Raw genomic sequence first — 18,486 nt, 5'->3', positions numbered from 1 at the left:
TGTAATAGGCATTTCAGTGAAACCAGCATCAAAAGTAGAGTCGTTTGTTGAAGTTGAGATTTTGGTCCTCTGAAGTGCTTATCTGACTGAAATAATGATTTCAGTGAAACTAGCATCAAACGTGGAGTTATTTGCTGAGATTCAGATTTTGGTCAATTGAAGTGCTTCTCTCACTGAAATAAGCATTTCAACGAAAACAGCATCAAACGTGGAGTCATTTGCAGAGATTCAGATTTTGGTCTTGTCAAGTGCTTATCTCACTGAAATAAGCATTTCAGTGAAACCAGCATCGAACTTTGAGTCATTTGTTGAAGTTGAGCTTTTGGTATTGTCAAGTGCTTATCTCACTGAAACAAGCATTTCCGTGAAACCAGCATCACAAGTTGAGTCATTTGGTCAGGATGAGATTTTGGTTATCAAAAGTGCTCATCTCACTGAAATAAGCATTTCAGTAATAGCAGCCCCAGAAATTGAATCATTTGCTGAGGTTGAGATTTTGGTCTTCTGAAGTGCTTATCTCACTGAAATAAGTATTTCAGTCAATCCAGCATCAAAAATTGATCACTTGTGATATTCAGATTTTGGACTTCTGAATGTGCTTATCTCACTGAAATAAGCATTTCAGTGGAACCAGAAAATAAAGTTGTGTCGTTTGGTGAAGTTGAGATTTTGGTCTTCTGAAGTGCTTATCTCACTGAACTAAGCATTTCAGTGAAACTGGCATGAAAAGTTGAGTCGTTTGGTGAGGATGAGATTTTGGTCTTCTGAAGTGCTTATCTCAACGAAATAAGCATTTCAGTGGAACCAGGATCAAAAGTTGAGTCGTTTGGTGAGGTTGAGGTTTTGGTTTTCTGAAGTGCTTATCTCAGTGTAATAGGCATTTCAGTGAAACCAGCATCAAAAGTAGAGTCGTTTGTTGAAGTTGAGATTTTGGTCCTCTGAAGTGCTTATCTGAATGAAATAAGCATTTCAGTAAAACCAGCACCAGAAGTTGAGTCATTTGCTGAGGTTGAGATTTTGGTCATCTGAAGTGCTTATCTCACTGAACTAAGCATTTCAGTGAAACCGGCATCAAAAGTTGAGTCGTTTGGTGAGGATGAGATTTTGGTCTTCTGAAATGCTTATCTCGAAGAAATAAGCATTTCAGTGGAACCAGGATCAAAAGTTGAGTCGTTTGGTGAGGTTGAGATGTTGGTTTTCTGAAGTACTTATCTCAGTGTAATAGGCATTTCAGTGAAACCAGCATCAAAAGTTGAGTCGTTTGGTGAAGTTGAGATTTTGGTCCTCTGAAGTGCTTATCTCAGTGTAATAGGCAGTTCAGTGAAACTAGCATCAAACGTGGAGTCATTTGCTGAGATTCAGATTTTGGTCAAATGAAGTGCTTATCTCACTGAAATAAGCATTTCAACGAAAACAGCTTCAAACGTGGAGTCATTTGCAGAGATTCAGATTTTGGTCTTGTCAAGTGCTTATCTCACTGAAATAAGCATTTCAGTGAAACCAGCATCGAACTTTGAGTCATTTGTTGAAGTTGAGCTTTTGGTCTTGTCAAGTGCTTATCTCACTGAAACAAGCATTTCAGTAATAGCAGCCCCAGAAGTTGAATCATTTGCTGAGGTTGAGATTTTGGTCTTCTGCAGAGCTTATCTCACTGAAATAAGTATTTCAGTCAATCCAGCATCAAAAGTTGATCACTTGTGATATTCAGATTTTGGACTTCTGAATGTGCTTATCTCACTGAAATAAGCATTTCAGTGGAACCAGAAAATAAAGTTGTGTCGTTTGGTGAAGTTGAGATTTTGGTCTTCTGAAGTGCTTATCTCAATGAAATAAGCATTTCAGTAAAACCAGCACCAGAAGTTGAGTCATTTGAGAAGGTTGAGATTTTGGTCTTCTGAAGAGCTTATCTCACTGAAAGAAGCATTTCAGTGAAAACAGCATGAAAAGTTGAGTCGGTTGGTGAAGTTGAGAAGTTTGTCTTCTGAAGTGCTTTTCTCACTGAACTAAGCATTTCAGTGAAACCGGCATCAAAAGTTGAGTCGTTTGGTGAGTATGAGATTTTTGTCTTCTGAAGTGCTTATCTCAACGAAATAAGCATTTCAGTGGAACCAGGAACAAAAGTTGAGTCGTTTGGTGAGGTTGAGGCTAAGGTTTTCTGAAGTGCTTATCCAAGTGTAATAGGCATTTCAGTGAAACCAGCATCAAAAGTAGAGTCGTTTGTTGAAGTTGAGATTTTGGTCCTCTGAAGTGATTATCTGACTGAAATAAGCATTTCAGTAAAACCAGCACCAGAAGTTGAGTCATTTGCTGAGGTTGAGATTTTGGTCTTCTGAAGTGCTTATCTCACTGAACTAAGCATTTCAGTGAAACCGGCATCAAAAGTTGAGTCGTTTGGTGAGGATGAGATTTTGGTCTTCTGAAATGCTTATCTCAACGAAATAAGCATTTCAGTGGAACCAGGAACAAAAGTTGAGTCGTTTGGTGAGGTTGAGATTTTTGTTTTCTGAAGTGCTTATCTCAGTGTAATAGGCATTTCAGTGAAACCAGCATCAAAAGTAGAGTCGTTTGTTGAAGTTGAGATTTTGGTCGTGTGAAGTGCTTATCTCACTTAAATAAGCATTTCAGTGAAACCAGCATCAAAAGTTGAGTCTTTTGGTCAGGATGAGATTTTGTTCATCAAATGTGCTCATCTCACTGAAATGAGCATTTCACTAAAAGCAGCCCCAGAAGTTGAGTCATTTGCTGAGGTTGAGATTTTGGTCTTCTGAAGTGCTTATCTCACTGACATAAGCATCTCAGTAAAACCAGCACCAGAAGTTGAGTCATTTGCTGAGGTTGAGATTTTGGTCTTCTGAAGTGCTTATCTCACTGAAAGAAGCATTTCAGTGAAAACAGCATGAAATGTTGAGTCGTTTGGTGAGGATGAGATTTTGGTCTTCTGAAGTGCTTTTCTCACTGAACTAAGCATTTCCGTGAAACCGGCATGAAAAGTTGAGTCGTTTGGTGAGGATGAGATTTTTGTCTTCTGAAGTGCTTATCTCAACGAAATAAGCATTTCAGTGGAACCAGGATCAAAAGTTGAGTCGTTTGGTGAGGTTGAGGTTAAGGTTTTCTGAAGTGCTTATCCAAGTGTAATAGGCATTTCAGTGAAACCAGCATCAAAAGTAGAGTCGTTTGTTGAAGTTGAGATTTTGGTCCTCTGAAGTGCTTATCTGACTGAAATAAGCATTTCAGTAAAACCAGCACCAGAAGTTGAGTCATTTGCTGAGGTTGAGATTTTGGTCTTCTGAAGTGCTTATCTCACTGAACTAAGCATTTCAGTGAAACCGGCATCAAAAGTTGAGTCGTTTGGTGAGGATGAGATTTTGGTCTTCTGAAATGCTTATCTCAACGAAATAAGCATTTCAGTGGAACCAGGAACAAAAGTTGAGTCGTTTGGTGAGGTTGAGGTTTTGGTTTTCTGAAGTGCTTATCTCAGTGTAATAGGCATTTCAGTGAAACCAGCATCAAAAGTAGAGTCGTTTGTTGAAGTTGAGATTTTGGTCGTGTGAAGTGCTTATCTCACTGAAATAAGCATTTCAGTGAAACCAGCATGAAAAGTTGAGTCTTTTGGTCAGGATGAGATTTTGTTCATCAAATGTGCTCATCTCACTGAAATGAGCATTTCACTAAAAGCAGCCCCAGAAGTTGAGTCATTTGCTGAGGTTGAGATTTTGGTCTTCTGAAGTGCTTATCTCACTGACATAAGCATCTCAGTAAAACCAGCACCAGAAGTTGAGTCATTTGCTGAGGTTGAGATTTTGGTCTTCTGAAGTGCTTATCTCACTGAAAGAAGCATTTCAGTGAAAACAGCATGAAATGTTGAGTCGTTTGGTGAGGAATAAATTTTGGTCTTCTGAAGTGCTTTTCTCACTGAACTAAGCATTTCAGTGAAACCGGCATGAAAAGTTGAGTCGTTTGGTGAGGATGAGATTTTTGTCTTCTGAAGTGCTTATCTCAACGAAATAAGCATTTCAGTGGAACCAGGATCAAAAGTTGTGTCGTTTGGTGAGGTTGAGGTTTTGGTTTTCTGAAGTGCTTATCTTAGTGTAATAGGCATTTCAGTGAAACCAGCATCAAAAGTAGAGTCGTTTGTTGAAGTTGAGATTTTGGTCCTCTGAAGTGCTTATCTGACTGAAATAAGGATTTCAGTGAAACTAGCATCAAACGTGGAGTCATTTGCTGAGATTCAGATTTTGGTCAAATGAAGTGCTTATCTCACTGAAATAAGCATTTCAACGAAAACAGCTTCAAACGTGGAGTCATTTGCGGAGATTCAGATTTTGGTCTTGTCAAGTGCTTATCTCACTGAAATAAGCATTTCAGTGAAACCAGCATCGAACTTTGAGTCATTTGTTGAAGTTGAGCTTTTGGTATTGTCAAGTGCTTATCTCACTGAAACAAGCATTTCCGTGAAACCAGCATCACAAGTTGAGTCATTTGGTCAGGATGAGATTTTGGTTATCAAAAGTGCTCATCTCACTGAAATAAGCATTTCAGTAATAGCAGCCCCAGAAATTGAATCATTTGCTGAGGTTGAGATTTTGGTCTTCTGAAGTGCTTATCTCACTGAAATAAGTATTTCAGTCAATCCAGCATCAAAAATTGATCACTTGTGATATTCAGATTTTGGACTTCTGAATTTGCTTATCTCACTGAAATAAGCATTTCAGTGGAACCAGAAAATAAAGTTGTGTCGTTTGATGAAGTTGAGATTTTGGTCTTCTGAAGTGCTTATCTCAGTGAACAAAGCATTTCAGTGAAACCGGCATGAAAAGTTGAGTCGTTTGGTGAGGATGAGATTTTGGTCTTCTGAAGTGCTTATCTCAACGAAATAAGCATTTCAGTGGAACCAGGATCAAAAGTTGAGTCGTTTGGTGAGGTTGAGGTTTTGGTTTTCTGAAGTGCTTATCTCAGTGTAATAGGCATTTCAGTGAAACCAGCATCAAAAGTAGAGTCGTTTGTTGAAGTTGAGATTTTGGTCCTCTGAAGTGCTTATCTGAATGAAATAAGCATTTCAGTAAAACCAGCACCAGAAGTTGAGTCATTTGCTGAGGTTGAGATTTTGGTCATCTGAAGTGCTTATCTCACTGAACTAAGCATTTCAGTGAAACCGGCATCAAAAGTTGAGTCGTTTGGTGAGGATGAGATTTTGGTCTTCTGAAATGCTTATCTCGAAGAAATAAGCATTTCAGTGGAACCAGGATCAAAAGTTGAGTCGTTTGGTGATGCTGAGATGTTGGTTTTCTGAAGTACTTATCTCAGTGTAATAGGCATTTCAGTGAAACCAGCATCAAAAGTTGAGTCGTTTGGTGAAGTTGAGATTTTGGTCCTCTGAAGTGCTTATCTCAGTGTAATAGGCAGTTCAGTGAAACTAGCATCAAACGTGGAGTCATTTGCTGAGATTCAGATTTTGGTCAAATGAAGTGCTTATCTCACTGAAATAAGCATTTCAACGAAAACAGCATCAAACGTGGAGTCATTTGCAGAGATTCAGATTTTGGTCTTGTCAAGTGCTTATCTCACTGAAATAAGCATTTCAGTGAAACCAGCATCGAACTTTGAGTCTTTTGTTGAAGTTGAGCTTTTGGTCTTGTCAAGTGCTTATCTCACTGAAACAAGCATTTCCGTGAAACCAGCATCACAAGTTGAGTCATTTGGTCAGGATGAGATTTTGGTTATCAAAAGTGCTCATCTCACTGAAATCAGCATTTCAGTAATAGCAGCCCCAGAAGTTGAATCATTTGCTGAGGTTGAGATTTTGGTCTTCTGCAGAGCTTATCTCACTGAAATAAGTATTTCAGTCAATCCAGCATCAAAAGTTGATCACTTGTGATATTCAGATTTTGGACTTCTGAATGTGCTTATCTCACTGAAATAAGCATTTCAGTGGAACCAGAAAATAAAGTTGTGTCGTTTGGTGAAGTTGAGATTTTGGTCTTCTGACGTGCTTATCTCAATGAAATAAGCATTTCAGTAAAACCAGCACCAGAAGTTGAGTCATTTGCTGAGGTTGAGATTTTGGTCTTCTGAAGTGCTTATCTCACTGAAAGAAGCATTTCAGTGAAAACAGCATGAAAAGTTGAGTCGTTTGGTGAGGATGAGATTTTGGTCTTCTGAAGTGCTTTTCTCACTGAACAAAGCATTTCTGTGAAACCGGCATCAAAAGTTGAGTCTTTTGGTGAGGATGAAATTTTGGTCTTCTGAAGTGCTTTTCTCACTGAACTCAGCAGTTCAGTGAAACCAGCATGAAAAGTTGAGTCGTTTGGTGAGGATGAGATTTTTGTCTTCTGAAGTGCTTATCTCAACGAAATAAGCATTTCAGTGGAACCAGGATCAAAAGTTGAGTCGTTTGGTGAGGTAGAGGTTAAGGTTTTCTGAAGTGCTTATCCAAGTGTAATAGGCATTTCAGTGAAACCAGCATCAAAAGTAGAGTCGTTTGTTGAAGTTGAGATTTTGGTCCTCTGAAGTGCTTATCTGACTGAAATAAGCATTTCAGTAAAACCAGCACCAGAAGTTGAGTCATTTGCTGAGGTTGAGATTTTGGTCTTCTGAAGTGCTTATCTCACTGAACTAAGCATTTCAGTGAAACCGGCATCAAAAGTTGAGTCGTTTGGTGAGGATGAGATTTTGGTCTTCTGAAATGCTTATCTCAACGAAATAAGCATTTCAGTGGAACCAGGAACAAATGTTGAGTCGTTTGGTGAGGTTGAGATTTTTGTTTTCTGAAGTGCTTATCTCAGTGTAATAGGCATTTCAGTGAAACCAGCATCAAAAGTAGAGTCGTTTGTTGAAGTTGAGATTTTGGTCGTGTGAAGTGCTTATCTCACTGAAATAAGCATTTCAGTGAAACCAGCATCAAAAGTTGAGTCTTTTGGTCAGGATGAGATTTTGTTCATCAAATGTGCTCATCTCACTGAAATGAGCATTTCACTAAAAGCAGCCCCAGAAGTTGAGACATTTGCTGAGGTTGAGATTTTGGTCTTCTGAAGTGCTTATCTCACTGACATAAGCATCTCAGTAAAACCAGCACCAGAAGTTGAGTCATTTGTTGAGGTTGAGATTTTGGTCTTCTGAAGTGCTTATCTCACTGAAAGAAGCATTTCAGTGAAAACAGCATGAAATGTTGAGTCGTTTGGTGAGGATGAGATTTTGGTCTCTGAAGTGCTTTTCTCACTGAACTAAGCATTTCAGTGAAACCGGCATGAAAAGTTGAGTCGTTTGGTGAGGATGAGATTTTTGTCTTCTGAAGTGCTTATCTCAACGAAATAAGCATTTCAGTGGAACCAGGATCAAAAGTTGTGTCGTTTGGTGAGGTTGAGGTTTTGGTTTTCTGAAGTGCTTATCTTAGTGTAATAGGCATTTCAGTGAAACCAGCATCAAAAGTAGAGTCGTTTGTTGAAGTTGAGATTTTGGTCCTCTGAAGTGCTTATCTGACTGAAATAAGGATTTCAGTGAAACTAGCATCAAACGTGGAGTCATTTGCTGAGATTCAGATTTTGGTCAAATGAAGTGCTTCTCTCACTGAAATAAGCATTTCAACGAAAACAGCATCAAACGTGGAGTCATTTGCAGAGATTCAGATTTTGGTCTTGTCAAGTGCTTATCTCACTGAAATAAGCATTTCAGTGAAACCAGCATCGAACTTTGAGTCATTTGTTGAAGTTGAGCTTTTGGTATTGTCAAGTGCTTATCTCACTGAAACAAGCATTTCCGTGAAACCAGCATCACAAGTTGAGTCATTTGGTCAGGATGAGATTTTGGTTATCAAAAGTGCTCATCTCACTGAAATAAGCATTTCAGTAATAGCAGCCCCAGAAATTGAATCATTTGCTGAGTTTGAGATTTTGGTCTTCTGAAGTGCTTATCTCACTGAAATAAGTATTTCAGTCAATCCAGCATCAAAAATTGATCACTTGTGATATTCAGATTTTGGACTTCTGAATGTGCTTATCTCACTGAAATAAGCATTTCAGTGGAACCAGAAAATAAAGATGTGTCGTTTCGTGAAGTTGAGATTTTGGTCTTCTGAAGTGCTTATCTCACTGAACTAAGCATTTCAGTGAAACCGGCATGAAAAGTTGAGTCGTTTGGTGAGGATGAGATTTTGGTCTTCTGAAGTGCTTATCTCAACGAAATAAGCATTTCAGTGGAACCAGGATCAAAAGTTGAGTCGTTTGGTGAGGATGAGATTTTGGTCTTCTGAAATGCTTATCTCAACGAAATAAGCATTTCAGTGGAACCAGGAACAAAAGTTGAGTCGTTTGGTGAGGTTGAGATTTTTGTTTTCTGAAGTGCTTATCTCAGTGTAATAGGCATTTCAGTGAAACCAGCATCAAAAGTAGAGTCGTTTGTTGAAGTTGAGATTTTGGTCGTGTGAAGTGCTTATCTCACTTAAATAAGCATTTCAGTGAAACCAGCATCAAAAGTTGAGTCTTTTGGTCAGGATGAGATTTTGTTCATCAAATGTGCTCATCTCACTGAAATGAGCATTTCACTAAAAGCAGCCCCAGAAGTTGAGTCATTTGCTGAGGTTGAGATTTTGGTCTTCTGAAGTGCTTATCTCACTGACATAAGCATCTCAGTAAAACCAGCACCAGAAGTTGAGTCATTTGCTGAGGTTGAGATTTTGGTCTTCTGAAGTGCTTATCTCACTGAAAGAAGCATTTCAGTGAAAACAGCATGAAATGTTGAGTCGTTTGGTGAGGATGAGATTTTGGTCTTCTGAAGTGCTTTTCTCACTGAACTAAGCATTTCCGTGAAACCGGCATGAAAAGTTGAGTCGTTTGGTGAGGATGAGATTTTTGTCTTCTGAAGTGCTTATCTCAACGAAATAAGCATTTCAGTGGAACCAGGATCAAAAGTTGAGTCGTTTGGTGAGGTTGAGGTTAAGGTTTTCTGAAGTGCTTATCCAAGTGTAATAGGCATTTCAGTGAAACCAGCATCAAAAGTAGAGTCGTTTGTTGAAGTTGAGATTTTGGTCCTCTGAAGTGCTTATCTGACTGAAATAAGCATTTCAGTAAAACCAGCACCAGAAGTTGAGTCATTTGCTGAGGTTGAGATTTTGGTCTTCTGAAGTGCTTATCTCACTGAACTAAGCATTTCAGTGAAACCGGCATCAAAAGTTGAGTCGTTTGGTGAGGATGAGATTTTGGTCTTCTGAAATGCTTATCTCAACGAAATAAGCATTTCAGTGGAACCAGGAACAAAAGTTGAGTCGTTTGGTGAGGTTGAGGTTTTGGTTTTCTGAAGTGCTTATCTCAGTGTAATAGGCATTTCAGTGAAACCAGCATCAAAAGTAGAGTCGTTTGTTGAAGTTGAGATTTTGGTCGTGTGAAGTGCTTATCTCACTGAAATAAGCATTTCAGTGAAACCAGCATGAAAAGTTGAGTCTTTTGGTCAGGATGAGATTTTGTTCATCAAATGTGCTCATCTCACTGAAATGAGCATTTCACTAAAAGCAGCCCCAGAAGTTGAGTCATTTGCTGAGGTTGAGATTTTGGTCTTCTGAAGTGCTTATCTCACTGACATAAGCATCTCAGTAAAACCAGCACCAGAAGTTGAGTCATTTGCTGAGGTTGAGATTTTGGTCTTCTGAAGTGCTTATCTCACTGAAAGAAGCATTTCAGTGAAAACAGTATGAAGTGTTGAGTCGTTTGGTTAGGATGAAATTTTGGTCTTCTGAAGTGCTTTTCTCACTGAACTAAGCATTTCAGTGAAACCGGCATGAAAAGTTGAGTCGTTTGGTGAGGATGAGATTTTTGTCTTCTGAAGTGCTTATCTCAACGAAATAAGCATTTCAGTGGAACCAGGATCAAAAGTTGTGTCGTTTGGTGAGGTTGAGGTTTTGGTTTTCTGAAGTGCTTATCTTAGTGTAATAGGCATTTCAGTGAAACCAGCATCAAAAGTAGAGTCGTTTGTTGAAGTTGAGATTTTGGTCCTCTGAAGTGCTTATCTGACTGAAATAAGGATTTCAGTGAAACTAGCATCAAACGTGGAGTCATTTGCTGAGATTCAGATTTTGGTCAAATGAAGTGCTTATCTCACTGAAATAAGCATTTCAACGAAAACAGCTTCAAACGTGGAGTCATTTGCAGAGATTCAGATTTTGGTCTTGTCAAGTGCTTATCTCACTGAAATAAGCATTTCAGTGAAACCAGCATCGAACTTTGAGTCATTTGTTGAAGTTGAGCTTTTGGTATTGTCAAGTGCTTATCTCACTGAAACAAGCATTTCCGTGAAACCAGCATCACAAGTTGAGTCATTTGGTCAGGATGAGATTTTGGTTATCAAAAGTGCTCATCTCACTGAAATAAGCATTTCAGTAATAGCAGCCCCAGAAATTGAATCATTTGCTGAGGTTGAGATTTTGGTCTTCTGAAGTGCTTATCTCACTGAAATAAGTATTTCAGTCAATCCAGCATCAAAAATTGATCACTTGTGATATTCAGATTTTGGACTTCTGAATTTGCTTATCTCACTGAAATAAGCATTTCAGTGGAACCAGAAAATAAAGTTGTGTCGTTTGATGAAGTTGAGATTTTGGTCTTCTGAAGTGCTTATCTCAGTGAACAAAGCATTTCAGTGAAACCGGCATGAAAAGTTGAGTCGTTTGGTGAGGATGAGATTTTGGTCTTCTGAAGTGCTTATCTCAACGAAATAAGCATTTCAGTGGAACCAGGATCAAAAGTTGAGTCGTTTGGTGAGGTTGAGGTTTTGGTTTTCTGAAGTGCTTATCTCAGTGTAATAGGCATTTCAGTGAAACCAGCTTCAAAAGTAGAGTCGTTTGTTGAAGTTGAGATTTTGGTCCTCTGAAGTGCTTATCTGAATGAAATAAGCATTTCAGTAAAACCAGCACCAGAAGTTGAGTCATTTGCTGAGGTTGAGATTTTGGTCATCTGAAGTGCTTATCTCACTGAACTAAGCATTTCAGTGAAACCGGCATCAAAAGTTGAGTCGTTTGGTGAGGATGAGATTTTGGTCTTCTGAAATGCTTATCTCGAAGAAATAAGCATTTCAGTGGAACCAGGATCAAAAGTTGAGTCGTTTGGTGATGCTGAGATGTTGGTTTTCTGAAGTACTTATCTCAGTGTAATAGGCATTTCAGTGAAACCAGCATCAAAAGTTGAGTCGTTTGGTGAAGTTGAGATTTTGGTCCTCTGAAGTGCTTATCTCAGTGTAATAGGCAGTTCAGTGAAACTAGCATCAAACGTGGAGTCATTTGCTGAGATTCAGATTTTGGTCAAATGAAGTGCTTATCTCACTGAAATAAGCATTTCAACGAAAACAGCATCAAACGTGGAGTCATTTGCAGAGATTCAGATTTTGGTCTTGTCAAGTGCTTATCTCACTGAAATAAGCATTTCAGTGAAACCAGCATCGAACTTTGAGTCTTTTGTTGAAGTTGAGCTTTTGGTCTTGTCAAGTGCTTATCTCACTGAAACAAGCATTTCCGTGAAACCAGCATCACAAGTTGAGTCATTTGGTCAGGATGAGATTTTGGTTATCAAAAGTGCTCATCTCACTGAAATAAGCATTTCAGTAATAGCAGCCCCAGAAGTTGAATCATTTGCTGAGGTTGAGATTTTGGTCTTCTGCAGAGCTTATCTCACTGAAATAAGTATTTCAGTCAATCCAGCATCAAAAGTTGATCACTTGTGATATTCAGATTTTGGACTTCTGAATGTGCTTATCTCACTGAAATAAGCATTTCAGTGGAACCAGAAAATAAAGTTGTGTCGTTTGGTGAAGTTGAGATTTTGGTCTTCTGAAGTGCTTATCTCAATGAAATAAGCATTTCAGTAAAACCAGCACCAGAAGTTGAGTCATTTGCTGAGGTTGAGATTTTGGTCTTCTGAAGTGCTTATCTCACTGAAAGAAGCATTTCAGTGAAAACAGCATGAAAAGTTGAGTCGTTTGGTGAGGATGAGATTTCGGTCTTCTGAAGTGCTTTTCTCACTGAACAAAGCATTTCTGTGAAACCGGCATCAAAAGTTGAGTCTTTTGGTGAGGATGAAATTTTGGTCTTCTGAAGTGCTTTTCTCACTGAACTCAGCAGTTCAGTGAAACCGGCATGAAAAGTTGAGTCGTTTGGTGAGGATGAGATTTTTGTCTTCTGAAGTGCTTATCTCAACGAAATAAGCATTTCAGTGGAACCAGGATCAAAAGTTGAGTCGTTTGGTGAGGTAGAGGTTAAGGTTTTCTGAAGTGCTTATCCAAGTGTAATAGGCATTTCAGTGAAACCAGCATCAAAAGTAGAGTCGTTTGTTGAAGTTGAGATTTTGGTCCTCTGAAGTGCTTATCTGACTGAAATAAGCATTTCAGTAAAACCAGCACCAGAAGTTGAGTCATTTGCTGAGGTTGAGATTTTGGTCTTCTGAAGTGCTTATCTCACTGAACTAAGCATTTCAGTGAAACCGGCATCAAAAGTTGAGTCGTTTGGTGAGGATGAGATTTTGGTCTTCTGAAATGCTTATCTCAACGAAATAAGCATTTCAGTGGAACCAGGAACAAATGTTGAGTCGTTTGGTGAGGTTGAGATTTTTGTTTTCTGAAGTGCTTATCTCAGTGTAATAGGCATTTCAGTGAAACCAGCATCAAAAGTAGAGTCGTTTGTTGAAGTTGAGATTTTGGTCGTGTGAAGTGCTTATCTCACTGAAATAAGCATTTCAGTGAAACCAGCATCAAAAGTTGAGTCTTTTGGTCAGGATGAGATTTTGTTCATCAAATGTGCTCATCTCACTGAAATGAGCATTTCACTAAAAGCAGCCCCAGAAGTTGAGACATTTGCTGAGGTTGAGATTTTGGTCTTCTGAAGTGCTTATCTCACTGACATAAGCATCTCAGTAAAACCAGCACCAGAAGTTGAGTCATTTGTTGAGGTTGAGATTTTGGTCTTCTGAAGTGCTTATCTCACTGAAAGAAGCATTTCAGTGAAAACAGCATGAAATGTTGAGTCGTTTGGTGAGGATGAGATTTTGGTCTCTGAAGTGCTTTTCTCACTGAACTAAGCATTTCAGTGAAACCGGCATGAAAAGTTGAGTCGTTTGGTGAGGATGAGATTTTTGTCTTCTGAAGTGCTTATCTCAACGAAATAAGCATTTCAGTGGAACCAGGATCAAAAGTTGTGTCGTTTGGTGAGGTTGAGGTTTTGGTTTTCTGAAGTGCTTATCTTAGTGTAATAGGCATTTCAGTGAAACCAGCATCAAAAGTAGAGTCGTTTGTTGAAGTTGAGATTTTGGTCCTCTGAAGTGCTTATCTGACTGAAATAAGGATTTCAGTGAAACTAGCATCAAACGTGGAGTCATTTGCTGAGATTCAGATTTTGGTCAAATGAAGTGCTTCTCTCACTGAAATAAGCATTTCAACGAAAACAGCATCAAACGTGGAGTCATTTGCAGAGATTCAGATTTTGGTCTTGTCAAGTGCTTATCTCACTGAAATAAGCATTTCAGTGAAACCAGCATCGAACTTTGAGTCATTTGTTGAAGTTGAGCTTTTGGTATTGTCAAGTGCTTATCTCACTGAAACAAGCATTTCCGTGAAACCAGCATCACAAGTTGAGTCATTTGGTCAGGATGAGATTTTGGTTATCAAAAGTGCTCATCTCACTGAAATAAGCATTTCAGTAATAGCAGCCCCAGAAATTGAATCATTTGCTGAGGTTGAGATTTTGGTCTTCTGAAGTGCTTATCTCACTGAAATAAGTATTTCAGTCAATCCAGCATCAAAAATTGATCACTTGTGATATTCAGATTTTGGACTTCTGAATGTGCTTATCTCACTGAAATAAGCATTTCAGTGGAACCAGAAAATAAAGTTGTGTCGTTTCGTGAAGTTGAGATTTTGGTCTTCTGAAGTGCTTATCTCACTGAACTAAGCATTTCAGTGAAACCGGCATGAAAAGTTGAGTCGTTTGGTGAGGATGAGATTTTGGTCTTCTGAAGTGCTTATCTCAACGAAATAAGCATTTCAGTGGAACCAGGATCAAAAGTTGAGTCGTTTGGTGAGGTTGAGGTTTTGGTTTTCTGAAGTGCTTATCTCAGTGTAATAGGCATTTCAGTGAAACCAGCATCAAAAGTAGAGTCGTTTGTTGAAGTTGAGATTTTGGTCCTCTGAAGTGCTTATCTGAATGAAATAAGCATTTCAGTAAAACCAGCACCAGAAGTTGAGTCATTTGCTGAGGTTGAGATTTTGGTCATCTGAAGTGCTTATCTCACTGAACTAAGCATTTCAGTGAAACCGGCATCAAAAGTTGAGTCGTTTGGTGAGGATGAGATTTTGGTCTTCTGAAATGCTTATCTCGAAGAAATAAGCATTTCAGTGGAACCAGGATCAAAAGTTGAGTCGTTTGGTGAGGTTGAGATGTTGGTTTTCTGAAGTACTTATCTCAGTGTAATAGGCATTTCAGTGAAACCAGCATCAAAAGTTGAGTCGTTTGGTGAAGTTGAGATTTTGGTCCTCTGAAGTGCTTATCTCAGTGTAATAGGCAGTTCAGTGAAACTAGCATCAAACGTGGAGTCATTTGCTGAGATTCAGATTTTGGTCAAATGAAGTGCTTATCTCACTGAAATAAGCATTTCAACGAAAACAGCTTCAAACGTGGAGTCATTTGCAGAGATTCAGATTTTGGTCTTGTCAAGTGCTTATCTCACTGAAATAAGCATTTCAGTGAAACCAGCATCGAACTTTGAGTCATTTGTTGAAGTTGAGCTTTTGGTCTTGTCAAGTGCTTATCTCACTGAAACAAGCATTTCAGTAATAGCAGCCCCAGAAGTTGAATCATTTGCTGAGGTTGAGATTTTGGTCTTCTGCAGAGCTTATCTCACTGAAATAAGTATTTCAGTCAATCCAGCATCAAAAGTTGATCACTTGTGATATTCAGATTTTGGACTTCTGAATGTGCTTATCTCACTGAAATAAGCATTTCAGTGGAACCAGAAAATAAAGTTGTGTCGTTTGGTGAAGTTGAGATTTTGGTCTTCTGAAGTGCTTATCTCAATGAAATAAGCATTTCAGTAAAACCAGCACCAGAAGTTGAGTCATTTGAGAAGGTTGAGATTTTGGTCTTCTGAAGAGCTTATCTCACTGAAAGAAGCATTTCAGTGAAAACAGCATGAAAAGTTGAGTCGGTTGGTGAAGTTGAGAAGTTTGTCTTCTGAAGTGCTTTTCTCACTGAACTAAGCATTTCAGTGAAACCGGCATCAAAAGTTGAGTCGTTTGGTGAGGATGAGATTTTTGTCTTCTGAAGTGCTTATCTCAACGAAATAAGCATTTCAGTGGAACCAGGAACAAAAGTTGAGTCGTTTGGTGAGGTTGAGGCTAAGGTTTTCTGAAGTGCTTATCCAAGTGTAATAGGCATTTCAGTGAAACCAGCATCAAAAGTAGAGTCGTTTGTTGAAGTTGAGATTTTGGTCCTCTGAAGTGCTTATCTGACTGAAATAAGCATTTCAGTAAAACCAGCACCAGAAGTTGAGTCATTTGCTGAGGTTGAGATTTTGGTCTTCTGAAGTGCTTATCTCACTGAACTAAGCATTTCAGTGAAACCGGCATCAAAAGTTGAGTCGTTTGGTGAGGATGAGATTTTGGTCTTCTGAAATGCTTATCTCAACGAAATAAGCATTTCAGTGGAACCAGGAACAAAAGTTGAGTCGTTTGGTGAGGTTGAGATTTTTGTTTTCTGAAGTGCTTATCTCAGTGTAATAGGCATTTCAGTGAAACCAGCATCAAAAGTAGAGTCGTTTGTTGAAGTTGAGATTTTGGTCGTGTGAAGTGCTTATCTCACTTAAATAAGCATTTCAGTGAAACCAGCATCAAAAGTTGAGTCTTTTGGTCAGGATGAGATTTTGTTCATCAAATGTGCTCATCTCACTGAAATGAGCATTTCACTAAAAGCAGCCCCAGAAGTTGAGTCATTTGCTGAGGTTGAGATTTTGGTCTTCTGAAGTGCTTATCTCACTGACATAAGCATCTCAGTAAAACCAGCACCAGAAGTTGAGTCATTTGCTGAGGTTGAGATTTTGGTCTTCTGAAGTGCTTATCTCACTGAAAGAAGCATTTCAGTGAAAACAGCATGAAATGTTGAGTCGTTTGGTGAGGATGAGATTTTGGTCTTCTGAAGTGCTTTTCTCACTGAACTAAGCATTTCCGTGAAACCGGCATGAAAAGTTGAGTCGTTTGGTGAGGATGAGATTTTTGTCTTCTGAAGTGCTTATCTCAACGAAATAAGCATTTCAGTGGAACCAGGATCAAAAGTTGTGTCGTTTGGTGAGGTTGAGGTTTTGGTTTTCTGAAGTGCTTATCTGAGTGTAATAGGAATTTCAGTGAAACCAGCATCAAAAGTAGAGTCGTTTGTTGAAGTTGAGATTTTGGTCCTCTGAAGTGCTTATCTGACTGAAATAAGGATTTCAGTGAAACTGGCATCAAACGTGGAGTCATTTGCTGAGATTCAGATTTTGGTCAAATGAAGTGCTTATCTCACTGAAATAAGCATTTCAACGAAAACAGCATCAAACGTGGAGTCATTTGCAGAGATTCAGATTTTGGACTTGTCAAGTGCTTATCTCACTGAAATAAGCATTTCAGTGAAACCAGCATCGAACTTTGAGTCATTTGTTGAAGTTGAGCTTTTGGTCTTGTCAAGTGCTTATCTCACTGAAACAAGCATTTCCGTGAAACCAGCATCAAAAGTTGAATCATTTGGTCAGGATGAGATTTTGGTCATCAAAAGTGCTCATCTCACTGAAATGAGCATTTCAGTAAAAGCAGCCCAAGAAGTTGAGTCATTTGCTGAGGTTGAGATTTTGGTCATCTGAAGTGCTTATCTCACTGAAATAAGTATTTCAGTCAATCCAGCATAAAAAGACGATCACTTGTGCTATTCAGATTTTGGACTTCTGAATGTGCTCATCTCACTGAAATAAGCATTTCAGTGGAACCAGCAAATAAAGTTGTGTCGTTTGGTGAAGTTGAGATTTTGGTCTTCTGAAGTGCTTATCTCACTGAAATAAGCATTTCAGTAAAACAAGCACCAGAAGTTGAGTCATTTGCTGAGGTTGAGATTTTGGTCTTCTGAAGTGCTTATCTCACTGACATAAGCATCTCAGTAAAACCAGCACCAGAAGTTCAGTCATTTGCTGAGGTTGAGTTTTTGGTCTTCTGAAGTGCTTATCTCACTGAAAGAAGCATTTCAGTGAAAACAGCATGAAAAGTTGAGTCGTTTGGTGAGGATGAGATTTTGGTCTTCTGAAGTGCTTTTCTCACTGAAATAAGCATTTCAGTCAATCCAGCATCAAAAGTTGATCACTTGTGATATTCAGATTTTGGACTTCTGAATGTGCTTATCTCACTGAAATAAGCATTTCAGTGGAACCAGAAAATAAAGTTGTGTCGTTTGGTGAAGTTGAGATTTTGGTCTACTGAAGTGCTTATCTCAATGAAATAAGCATTTCAGTAAAACCAGCACCAGAAGTTGAGTCATTTGCTAAGGTTGAGATTTTGGTCTTCTGAAGAGCTTATCTCACTGAAAGAAGCATTTCAGTGAAAACAGCATGAAAAGTTGAGTCGTTTGGTGAGGATGAGATTTTGGTCTTCTGAAGTGCTTTTCTCACTGAACTAAGCATTTCAGTGAAACCGGCATCAAAAGTTGAGTCGTTTGGTGAGGATGAGATTTTTGTCTTCTGAAGTGCTTATCTCAACGAAATAAGCATTTCAGTGAACCAGGATCAAAAGTTGAGTCGTTTGGTGAGGTTGAGTTTTTGGTTTTCTGAAGTGCTTATCTTAGTGTAATAGGCATTTCAGTGTAACCAGCATCAAAGGTAGAGTCGTTTGGTGAAGTTGAGATTTTGGTCCTCTGAAGTGCTTATCTGACTGAAATCAGGATTTCAGTGAAACTAGCATCAAACGTGGAGTCATTTGCTGAGATTCAGATTTTGGTCAAATGAAGTGCTTATCTCACTGAAATAAGCATTTCAACGAAAACAGCATCAAACGTGGAGTCATTTGCAGAGATTCCGATTTTGGTCTTGTCAAGTGCTTACCTCACTGAAATAAGCATTTCAGTGAAACCAGCATCGAACTTTGAGTCATTTGTTGAAGTTGAGCTTTTGGTATTGTCAAGTGCTTATCTCACTGAAACAAGCATTTCCGTGAAACCAGCATCACAAGTTGAGTCATTTGGTCAGGATGAGATTTTGGTTATCAAAAGTGCTCATCTCACTGAAATAAGCATTTCAGTAATAGCAGCCCCAGAAATTGAATCATTTGCTGAGGTTGAGATTTTGGTCTTCTGAAGTGCTTATCTCACTGAAATAAGCATTTCAGTGAAACCGGCATCAAAAGTTGAGTCGTTTGGTGAGGATGAGATTTTGGTCTTCTGAAATGCTTATCTCAACGAAATAAGCATTTCAGTGGAACCAGGAACAAAAGTTGAGTCGTTTGGTGAGGTTG

Source organism: Stegostoma tigrinum, chromosome 2 (assembly GCF_030684315.1).
Source record: "Stegostoma tigrinum isolate sSteTig4 chromosome 2, sSteTig4.hap1, whole genome shotgun sequence".
In the NCBI taxonomy this organism is placed as follows: Eukaryota; Metazoa; Chordata; class Chondrichthyes; order Orectolobiformes; family Stegostomatidae; genus Stegostoma; species Stegostoma tigrinum.
This window is presented reverse-complemented; position numbering follows the sequence as displayed.